This window comes from Miscanthus floridulus, chromosome 15 (genome assembly GCF_019320115.1).
Source record: "Miscanthus floridulus cultivar M001 chromosome 15, ASM1932011v1, whole genome shotgun sequence".
In the NCBI taxonomy this organism is placed as follows: Eukaryota; Viridiplantae; Streptophyta; class Magnoliopsida; order Poales; family Poaceae; genus Miscanthus; species Miscanthus floridulus.
This window is the reverse complement of record NC_089594.1, coordinates 60,493,159-60,504,299: the sequence shown is the minus strand read 5'-3', so window position 1 is coordinate 60,504,299 and position 11,141 is coordinate 60,493,159.

Below are 11,141 nucleotides of genomic sequence, written 5' to 3'. Positions count from 1 at the left end.
GCGTAGTCCGCCAGCCACCCGACCCCATTGCGCTGTGAGCCTTGCCACACCATGCTCTAATTTTGGAGCTGTCGTTCCGTCGAGTCAATAAGACCGTGTCGGTCTACGTCGAAGTCAAGCGCCCTATCCAGTGCAGCTCGTGTCAATTCCTTGCACCTCTAGCTTCGCCTCCACCTACTAATCACCCTGCGCACCTTTGCCGAATCGATACAGCCGCCTAGTCTCCCTGACGTAGCCTTGCCACTGCCATGCGCCACCGCACCGTCCATGCGAACGTGGCCAGCTCGGCTCGGTCTGTCTCTAGTCAATTCACCACGTCTAGTAGGATCAGGGTGAGTCGCTGATGCCCATCCTTGAGCTTGTTCGCGTTGTCTGTGCCTTGGCTCACGGGAACGTGGGCGCCGTTGCATGGAGGAGTCCATTGTCATGGAGGGAGCTCTGAAAGGGTCGAGATGGTGACTAGAGGTGGGGTGAATAGTCCTTTTTAAAACTTAATCACGTTGGCTAACCGAAACAAGTGCGGAATTAAAACTATCGGTCTAGCCAAGACTACACCCCTCTATCTATGTTTACTAGCACCTTACAAAGATACTAATCAAGCAACAAAGGTGCTAGGCTAGCTAGAGCCCTCCTAACTAATTCTAGAAGTAAGGTCACACAAACCTATGCCACTAGTACTTTAAGCAACAAGGGAGCTCCTACACATGCTAGTAAGCAAAAGCACAAAGCCAACTAAGCTCACTAGCAATGCTCAATAACAAGGCAACCAATGTCAAATTAGAGAGTGCAAATACTTAGCTACATAAACTAAGCAAAGTGACTAACAAGGTTACATAAACCAAATTAGTCACGCAAGGGAGCTATTTCTATGCTACATAAGTAAGAAGGTAACTAGTAAGCTACACAAGCTAACTAATTACAAGAGCAACTACACAAGCACAATGTATATGAAAATAATCGCAAGCTTGTGTAACGGGGATGCAAACCAACAGGAAGAACAAGGTTGACACGGTGATTTTTGTCTCGAGGTTCACGTGTTTGCCAACACGCTAGTCTCCGTTGTGTCGACCGTTCACTTGGTGGTTTGGTGGCTAATTGGCATCACCCACCAAGCCCGCACGTCGGGGGCCGCAAGAACCTACCCTGGAAGTGAGGGTAGCTCAATGACACGCTTTACTAAAGTTGCTCTTCACGGCTCCCGCGGGGCGAGCACAATGCCCCTCATAAAGCTCTTCTCTAGAGCGCCGCACAAGTTTCTTATGGGCTTCGACGGAGACCACCACCAAGCCGTCTAGGAGGTGGCAACCTCCATGAGTAACAAGCACCACCGGCTTGCAACTCGATCGCCTAGTGCCACTCGATGCAACCTCACGATGCAATTGCACTAGAATCGCTCACTCACACAATCGGATGATCACTATCAAGTATGTATGAGATGGAGGGCTACTAAGCACTCTCAAGCATGGACACAAAGTCCCCCAAGGTGTTCAGTCCTAGCCATGGCCGAAGGCCACTTCTATTTATAGCCCCAAGGGCTAAACTAGCCGTTACCCCTTCACTGGGCAAAAATTGGGCCGACCAGACGCTCCGGTCGTGTTGACCAGACGCTGGACCTCAGCGTCCGGTCACCTGATGACAGCCACGTGTCACCTGTGTTCAACTGGCATTCTTCTGATCTCAATGGTCATCTTCTGACCAGATGCAGTAGCTTCAATTGACCGGACGCTGGACCCAGCATCCAGTCGTTTACAGTAAGGTACCGACCTCGACCGGATGCGTCTGGTCGGACATGATCAAACGTAGCCCCAGCGTCCAGTCACTCTCCAGTGACACTGCTTCGTCTGACAATAGGACCGGACACTGCCTCCAGCGTCCGGTCACTTTCAGAGCCAGCGTCCGGTCGACTAACCGACGCTATACACTAACTACCACCACTGACCGAACGCTGAGCCTCAGCGTCCGGTCACTGCGTGACCAGAGTCCGGTCCACTCTGTGGGACCTTTCTCATCTCCGTTTCTTCACCGAGTTGATCCACATCAACTCCAACTTCATCTCCTTTGTAAATGTGCCAACACCACCAAGTGTACACCACCATGTGTATATGTGTTAGCTTTTCACAATCATTTCCCAAAGGGTTAGCCACTCAACTAGTCACGCCACTCAATCCTAGCGACGATGCAAAGTTAGATCACTCGAATGGCACATAGATGATTGATATGCAAACAAGTTTGCTCCTCTTAATAGTACGGCCATCTATCCTAAACCCGGTCATCAACTTCTCTACACACCTATGACCGGTGAAATGAAATGCCCTAGGTTATACCTTTGCCTTGCGCATTCCATTCCATCTCCTCCAATGTTGATGCAACACATGCACCAACACGATCAACAATGATATGATCCACTTCATATCATCACGTGATCATATTGGTTCATCGATCTTAACTTCACTTGCTTTTCACCGTTGCCTTCGTCCATCGGTGCCAAGTCTTGCTCAAGCTTCACCGCCACACGATCTATTGCTCCTAAAGCCTCCGACTTGCCCTTCATGCTTGCAACCGGTCCATCAAGCCAAGTCTTGTCTTGATCTTCTCCACCTTGATCACATGACTCAATGTCATGTCTCATGTGCAATGAGCTCCTTCATCATCACATGTGTGAGCTTTGCAACATCTCCAAGCCATTTTCACCTCATGGCATATGTTGCTCACACATATGTTCCTGTGAACTAATCACCTGTGTATCTCATATAAACACAATTAGTCCACCTAGGTTGTCACTCAATTATAAAAACCACACAAGGACCTTTCAATCTCCCCTTTTTTGGTAATTGATGATAACTCTATAAAGATATGGAAATTAAGCTCTTTTGGATTCATGTTGCTTGCCCAAGCAATTTTACCATGTGAAAATGATTTTGGACAAGTACCACAAACCCGAGATGGTAGTATTAGCTCCCCCCTACATATGTGCTAGAGTGTTTGATTTGAAGGTCGCACATATGCATAGATTAAAATTGTGGGAGAGTAATTACTACCAAATGATGCTAAGGTGTATAGAATAAACCTTTGAAGCGTGTACCAATCAGAGTTGCACCTTTAAGTTCATCCTTAGCACCATGGTTAGCTGGATATCACTTGGAAATAAAAGCACTAGATTCCTTATGAGATCAACATTAAAAGCAAGGTACTAGCATTACTTGAAAAACATACCAAGTGTCTAGCTATCATCCTATGCATGCTAGTTATCAAATCATCATTCAAGTTCTACTAACTAGCATACACCACATAAGCATGCATATTGAATTTGAAAGCTTATGCAATGTAAGCAAGCACATGAATATGCACATATCAAATGCAATCAATCAAATTTCATGAGCTTGCTCCCCCTACTTGTGTGCTTCTCTTGTCCAAGAATTTTGATCCATCTCTTTTCTTCAATGTTGCTCCCTCTTTGTCCATGTCCATGTCCAACCTCTACTTCTTTAAGCTTTTATATCTTATCTCTCCCCTTTGTACAATCTCAATCTCTAAGCTTTCATATCTTTGTACAATCTCTCCCCCTTTGTCATCAATTTCCATAAAAGGTGTGCTTCTTATTGATGCAAAGGTATGCATTTGGGGTAGATGGTTGAGGCTTGATTCTTGCATTTTTTATGGACATTACTTATTTGTTGGAATGACACCACTTGTAGATACCACTTATAACTTGTACCACTTGTATCTTATGTAGGTCTTCTTGAGACACCACACATAGGATCTTTGATCTTGATATCAATTTGTGGTATATCTCCCCCTATGTGATAGCATGGGTTATCCTATTTGATACACTTGAGCTCTTGTAGTTGAGGGATGCATTCTTCAATTGATGATCACTTAAAGTTGAGGATCACTTATGGAACCATCGTCTTGCATGATTGATACTATGTATAGATACGATACCACTTGTATGAAGTGAATACCATTTGAAAGAATCTTCTAGTATGGAACCACTTGTTTGATTTATCAATAGAGACTATTTCATGAACATTTGCTATCTCCATGAGTACCACTTATAGGATATCACTTGTGAGTTGATCTAGACATTATTTGTAGATTCTTGATAAAATACTTGAGTCTAGATACCATTTGAAACATACAAACTAGCTATCCATTTACATTGTTGTCTTGTGCTTGTACTCTTATCACTATCATGAGCTTCTATGATTGACTTGAACTAAATTGATTTTCCTAAGCTTCCAAGTCCGGTTTGAACCAATGACAAGCTTCTTCACACCTCTTGCAAGGGTTATCTTGCCAATGTTGTACTTGTCACTTGTTAGCAATCCAAATTGAGTCAAGTACTTGGGTTTACTAGCTCATGAACAAATTCATATACTAACCACTAGATCAAGTAATCATTCAAACAATAGTGGTAGGCTATGAATTTAAACATTTCATTTGTTATGCATAATCCTATGAAGCATGAACTATATGCACTAACCGCATACTAGTAAGGGATGAAATGATCATTCACATTACAATAATACATTTGCTATGTTGGAGTAGAGGATAGTCACATAGATTCCAATTCATTACTCCAATAGCAATGTGAAGTCCAATTATAACCTTGGTGAAGACCAATAGATACCATGTTGAAATTCATTCTTCACTCATATGAAATGAATACCACTTATGATTAAGTGCACTTTCTTGTTGTGGTTGACTTGCTTCATCTTTTGATTTTTGCTTACATGAGAGCATCAATTTGAGAATACTACTTGAAATATCATGACTAGCTCTCTTTTGGGTGTTGCTTGCTTTTCTTGATCAACCCTTTTGATTGCTTCAACTAAGCATCTCAAATGTTCCTCGGATCACCACTTCCATGTTAGCCTTCCAAGTACCACACTTGGTTCACCTACACATAGGCGGCAAGCCCCTACACTAGGGAGAAGTGACCTCTCTCCAAGAATTATTCTTGATACTCACTTGAAATGACTTGATTGATTGATCCAAGTGATGGACTTAACTTGGTGAGTAACCTTGATTCCTTCTTTATGTCCTTTTATTTCTACTTGTTTAAGTCTTTTTCTTTCTACCAAATGATCTCCAATCATATCTAAAACTTAAACTATATCTTCAACTTGAGTTTGATCTTGATCTTTCAATTTGAGTACCGAATGTGTGCAAAGTACACTCCACAATCAAATAGCCTTGTACTCATATCTTGTCATGCTTCTAGATCATCTCAAAACCAAACTTAGGTACCTCAAACACTTGTAAACATGTTTCCAACTTGAGGACCTTTCAATTAAAGTGACTCTAGATCAATCCAACATTTGTCACTTTTCTGACAGATTTTGTACCCTTCAAAGAAATAAGCATATCTCCCAAAGTACAAATCCAAATAACACGAAATTTGGTGGAGATGTTCTTTACTAAGTTATCTAGCATCTTTAAAAATTTGAGCTTCATTTGACTTCTAGATTGCTGCCATATATCAATTCTTCCACCACTGCTACATGCTGAAAACTACTGCACTATAGCTGACAAGATCCACTCCAAAACCAAAGCATTTCTTATCCAATTCTCATGAAAATTGTACAGCATCTTATACCATAAGTCTAGAGCATGTACACCAATTTTTATGCCAATCCAATAGGTTTTGATTACTCAAATATGACTAAGATCACAGCTAGCTCAGATTCTCAATTATAGGACAGATTTCAACAACTTGAGCTATTCTTCATCAAATATGAATCAAACTTGAAGTTAACTTGTTTGAATACTTTCACAAGACATAAATCCATTCAACCCACTTACTAAAAGTCATCTCATGAATTTATCCAACACAAGTCAATCCAAACTTGACTACTAATCAATTTATCCATTCAAACATTTCATAGCAAGCAACATTGCATATGTATCCAATTCAATCAACTCATATGCACCCAAATGAAATGATCAACAAGAGATATACCTTGGTTAGCTCATGATCATCCAACTAGCAAGCTTCAACTCAATTATTTACAAGTCATCAAATATATCCAATGAATCACCAACAACTTGAAATTGACACGTGTATGTTGATAGCACTTTGGACTTCACTCAATTTTCTCTTGGCATTGGGTTTGGATGTGCACTAAGCTTCATAACTTGATTCAACATATGATGAACAATGTGAGATCAATTGAATCAAGTCTCCAATGCCAATGGTACCTACAAATAATCATCCACTTTTTGATGGTACCCAAACTAGTTTGGGTCCTCTCAAGTTAGGAGCAACATACTTAGGCGTAGCCTTAGTATGAATAGCGGGATGTTTTGTAATTGCAACCAATGAGGTACCATTGCCATCCTTACTAAGCATATTATTATCAACAATTGAAATAGGCTTAGAAATATCACCTAGAGGACATAAATGTGCCATGTGTCCCCTTTCCCGGTATGAGTAGCACTTTCTTTTTTCTTGAGCCTTCTCTTCTTTGCTCATGTGGTGCTTCTCATTGACTTGCCTCTCATGGATTGCTTGAGCCTTCTTCTCAAGCTTGGTAGGACACTTAGAGGCAAAGTGTCCCACACTTCCATACTTGAAGCACTTGATGTGAGCATGATCTTTCTTCTCATCTTCATTCTTGCTCATCATCTTGGCATATTGAGTTTGCATTGGATGCCTTGCCTTTCCACCCCTTCTTGTTTTCTTCTTCTTTATCATCAAATCACCACCATCTTCATGGTTGATCTTGATTTGCTCTTAGGGTGTCTTCTCTTGCTCAACTTGTGGCTTTGGTTGAGGCTTCACTTTTTACTTCACTAATTGCTTGGTTGGGAACATTGAGGAAAGATGACCCCAAGTGCAGCACCTGAAGCACTTGACATGCTTGAGCCTCTCTTCTTCTTTTATCTTCTTGAGCTTCTCAATGTTAGGGCAACCATTTGCAAGGTGTCCCGCTTCATGACACTGGTAGCACATGGTATGAGAGAGCTTTCTTTGTTGTAGCTTCTTCATCTTCCTTTCTCTCTTTCTTTCGCCCTTTGTCATCTTCTTCTTAAAGCCAAGGCCACACTTGTCACCATAGTTTCTTTGAGTCTTCAACATGTTCTCAAAGGTGACTTGAGAGTTGTAGCACCTCTCTAGCTTGCTGCTCAATTTCTTCACTTCATTTTGAGCTCATTGTTCTCCTTCAAAAGGTTAGTCTCACAAGACATAGAAGTAGAACAAGCATCTAATTGTGAAGAGCATGGCATATCTAATAAGTCATCACAAGAGGTGGATACATGCTTCTTGCCTACATCACAAGGGTTAGCAACAATATGTGATTGATCAATTGACCCATGTGATGAGCTCTCACTAGTTTTAGTTTTTCCATTAGAAATCTTCATAGTGAGAAAAGCATGGTCTTAACCAAGTTATCATGAGCAACACTAAGTTCCTCATGAGCCAATTTTAGCTCCTCATGTGAACAAGTAGTAACATAAAGTAGATGCTTTTGTTGTTCACATGCGTTCTTTAGAAAAGAGTTTTCATTTTTCAATTTCTTGGTTTTAGTCATCTCTTTTTCTAAAGCTTTGATCATGCAACCATACCTATCTAGAAGCTCCTCATATGAATCAAGATCAATCACATTTGCATTAGATACCTTAGTGTCACCTTGTGACATGAAGCAATGTGATGTAGTTGGAGAGCTTGAAGAATCATCACTCTCGTAGCCCGAGCATGATCCATCATTATCACCATCAAGTGTGCATGGAGTAGCATCATCATTGGCATCATCATCAATCTTGTCAAGTGAACTTATAGTAGATCGATCATCATCATCATCACTTGACCATGAGGTGGAGCAATCTTCCACAATCACCAAATTGTGGTTATGCTCAACACACTCATGCACCTCCTTCTTGGGGTCATCATCATCATCGGAGACCGTCCCATATTTCTCATTGAGATAACTCCAAATCTCATGGGCAGTCTTCATGTCGATGATCTCTCCAAATATGCAATCATGCAAAGATCTATACATGATGTTAGTAGCTTGAATGTCGAGATCTAGGCATTTCTCTTGTGCTTGAGTTAGATTATCTTCATCCAACACATGAGAAAAGCCTACATCTACCATCCACCATATTTGAGGGCAAATAAACTTAAAATTGCATATCATCCAATTTTTCCATCGTGTAAGATTACCTTTAGTTGCTGAGACAATATATACCATGCTTCATAATTGTTAGTGTTAACGGTAGGTAACTTAGCACCTTAGTCAGGTAGAACTCGTTTAGTAGCTTGATAGATGTATTTTATTTTAAGAGTTGTTGTTGCCATATTATTAAGTGTTGCATCATCATTTCATACATATAGATCACGAGTTGGTGGAGTTCGTGCCCGTGGATGAATAGGATTACGAAGAGGTCATTGAGGAGTACGAGGAGGAGATCCTCATGCAGGATGGAGCCCTAGAGCCTTTTGGTGCTGACTTTCCTGACCCACCGCCTGCCCAAGGCAAGCCCCGGTGCATAACACATATTTTATGATCACTGAATATATATTATGTGCATTTATGTTACAGGCATTTTATGAAAACTACATGCATAAAGATATCTGCCTATGAGTCCTACTAGTATAGGTCGAGTAGCTGCTATGCTCAGGATTTCGGTAGCGTGAGTAACCTGTCGTTACTCACAATAGGTGATAATTATGATCACTCATGATAAAGGCTGGAAAGGAAATGGTGACCGGGCAGGGATATGGTTTGGGAATTGGTGGGTGTAAGAGGTTGTGTCCTATGGCCAACAGGGCATAGCTTGGTTACACTTTTTTCCCTGTCTGTGTCGGTTAAGGACCGGTCATTGCATAAGTCATCGAGGCAAGTCAAGGATTTATTATCCTAAGCATATACTTGGGTATGGGCGTAGGGAAGACTTGTTCTCTTATCGTGGGTTCTAGCTCTTTCTGGACCGACTGATTGGAGGTGGGGATGGTGGAGGTCCTTGCACTGCACTAAGTCCAAGACTTAGGAGCGGGGGCTTGGAGTCCAAGTTTGGACGGGGACCTAGACCCCATGACAGGAGGGTGGTGGGTTGGTCCTGCTTATGCCTGGGATACAAGCGGGGCGTGTGTTTTCAGGGGTACCCAGCTGGGGGCATTATTCGGGAATCACCGGGTAATCTGGTACGGCTTGTTTTGTGTCTAGCACCGTAGTAAGAACTGAAAGATAGATGGTGATGAAATAGAACTGATTGCTCAACTCTTGCTTGAAAGTAGAATAGGTGCTTACATAGAATGGCTAGATAATAAATTAATACGGCTATTAATAATAACATAAATAAGGACTCACTATTAGTATTGCTTTCTGCAAAAAGGAAACCGGCAAACCATAAAGCTTTGCATATCCCTTGGAGTCGGGAAGCTATTCCTACTAGTCGGATAAGTCTTGCGAGTACATTGTGTACTTAGGGTTTATTTACCCCTGTTGCAGGTAACGCTTGAGGAGTACCATTATGTGAAGGATCCTTCTGATGGGCACAGATGGATCCTCATCGCTAGATGTTTATTTTTATTTTGCTTAATATTTCATACTCTGACATTTGGCAATATAATAATGAATTTCTAAGAACTCTAGATGTATGAAATGTATTAAGTATTATAAGTCGTTCTCATTATTGGATCCTTGGGGAAAATGTGGATCTTTTTAGGTTCTTCCTTAGGGCGTGCCTAGTGGATACCGCCCGCTGTAGCTTGCTTTCGGGGTGCTTAGTGTCTGGTGGAAGATGAGCGCCTTCGTAAGTGTGTTATTTCAGGTGGTTCTACCATAGTTGGTACCAGAGCCAATAATGGGTTACAAGTTCATCACCCTTTCCAAAACTTAAAAATTTGACCAACAAAAGTTTTGCGAAAAATAGGATGCGCTAAGTATAAACCCAGTAGTATGGTCTATCTAGGATAGCGGCACTGGTTTTATCTAATCAGTTTTATGTAGGTACACTGACTTACATTGCGTAAGAAATCGCTTAGCATAAGGAAAGTGAGTGTGCGATGTACCGAAATTTTACGAATGCCGCTATTCTGGCTTCAGTGAGCGTACAGGCCGATACATGCATCATGATAGTAGAATTTTGCTTAAAACTGAATCCCCCCTACACGTATAATTGGGTTAGTAAATTGATAGGACAACTAAAAGAATGTTGTAATAGATGTCTCATCATTCCTCTCATCCCTTGGTCTAATCTAGAAGGTTGTCCTTAGTGGTTGGTTCCTGTCTCTTATAGATGAATCTGAGGTCTGGACGTGGGAGCACCAGTGCTGGGGCGGGCCATGGTCTTGGCGAGGGCCAAGGCGAGAGTGGCCGGGCCAATGAGCACAATGGGGAAAGCCATGAGGCTCCACATCTGGCTCGTCCTCCTTCTCCGCCACTAGCACCACCAATGACTCACATGGAGATGATGGCTGAACTGATGGCTACTCATCGCGAGTCTGCCCATGCCATGGAGCTAATGGCACAGGCTGTCGCTAGCTTTGCTCATGGAGGACACGAGGGAAATGGTGGGAATGGGGGTGGTTCCCATGGTCCTGAGGGACCCTGTTTGTACCAGGATTTTCTCAAGACTCACCCACCCACATTCACACCATAGCTGAGCCCCTAGATGTGGAGCATTGGCTTCGCATTCTGGAGCAAAAGTTCTTGTTGCTCAACATGACTAACAAGCAGAAGGTGCGCTTTGTTGCGCAACAGTTGTTGGGGTCCACAAGTGCATGGTTGGATACCTTCAATGCCATGCAGTAGCCAGATCATTGGGTGACCTAGCAGGAGTTCACCATAGCATTTAGAGAGTTCTATATTCCTGCTGGTGTCCTCGATAGGAAGTTGATAGAGTTCCTGGACCTGTAGTAAGGGAGTATGATAGTGATGGAGTATGTCAATAAGTTCAATCACTTGTCCTAGTATGTTGGCACTCATGTGGACACAGATGAGAAGAAGAGGGACCACTACTATCGCGGCCTCTCTTGCAGCCTTCAGGAGAAATTTTATATGGGGAACTATCAGACTTTCAGGGCAATGATGAATGTTGCCATCGCCATGGGGGGCTTGCAATGAGATTCCTAGGCAGAATGGAAGAGGAAGTGGGTGGCTATGGGGTCTTCTAGCCACCCTCATACTCAGAAG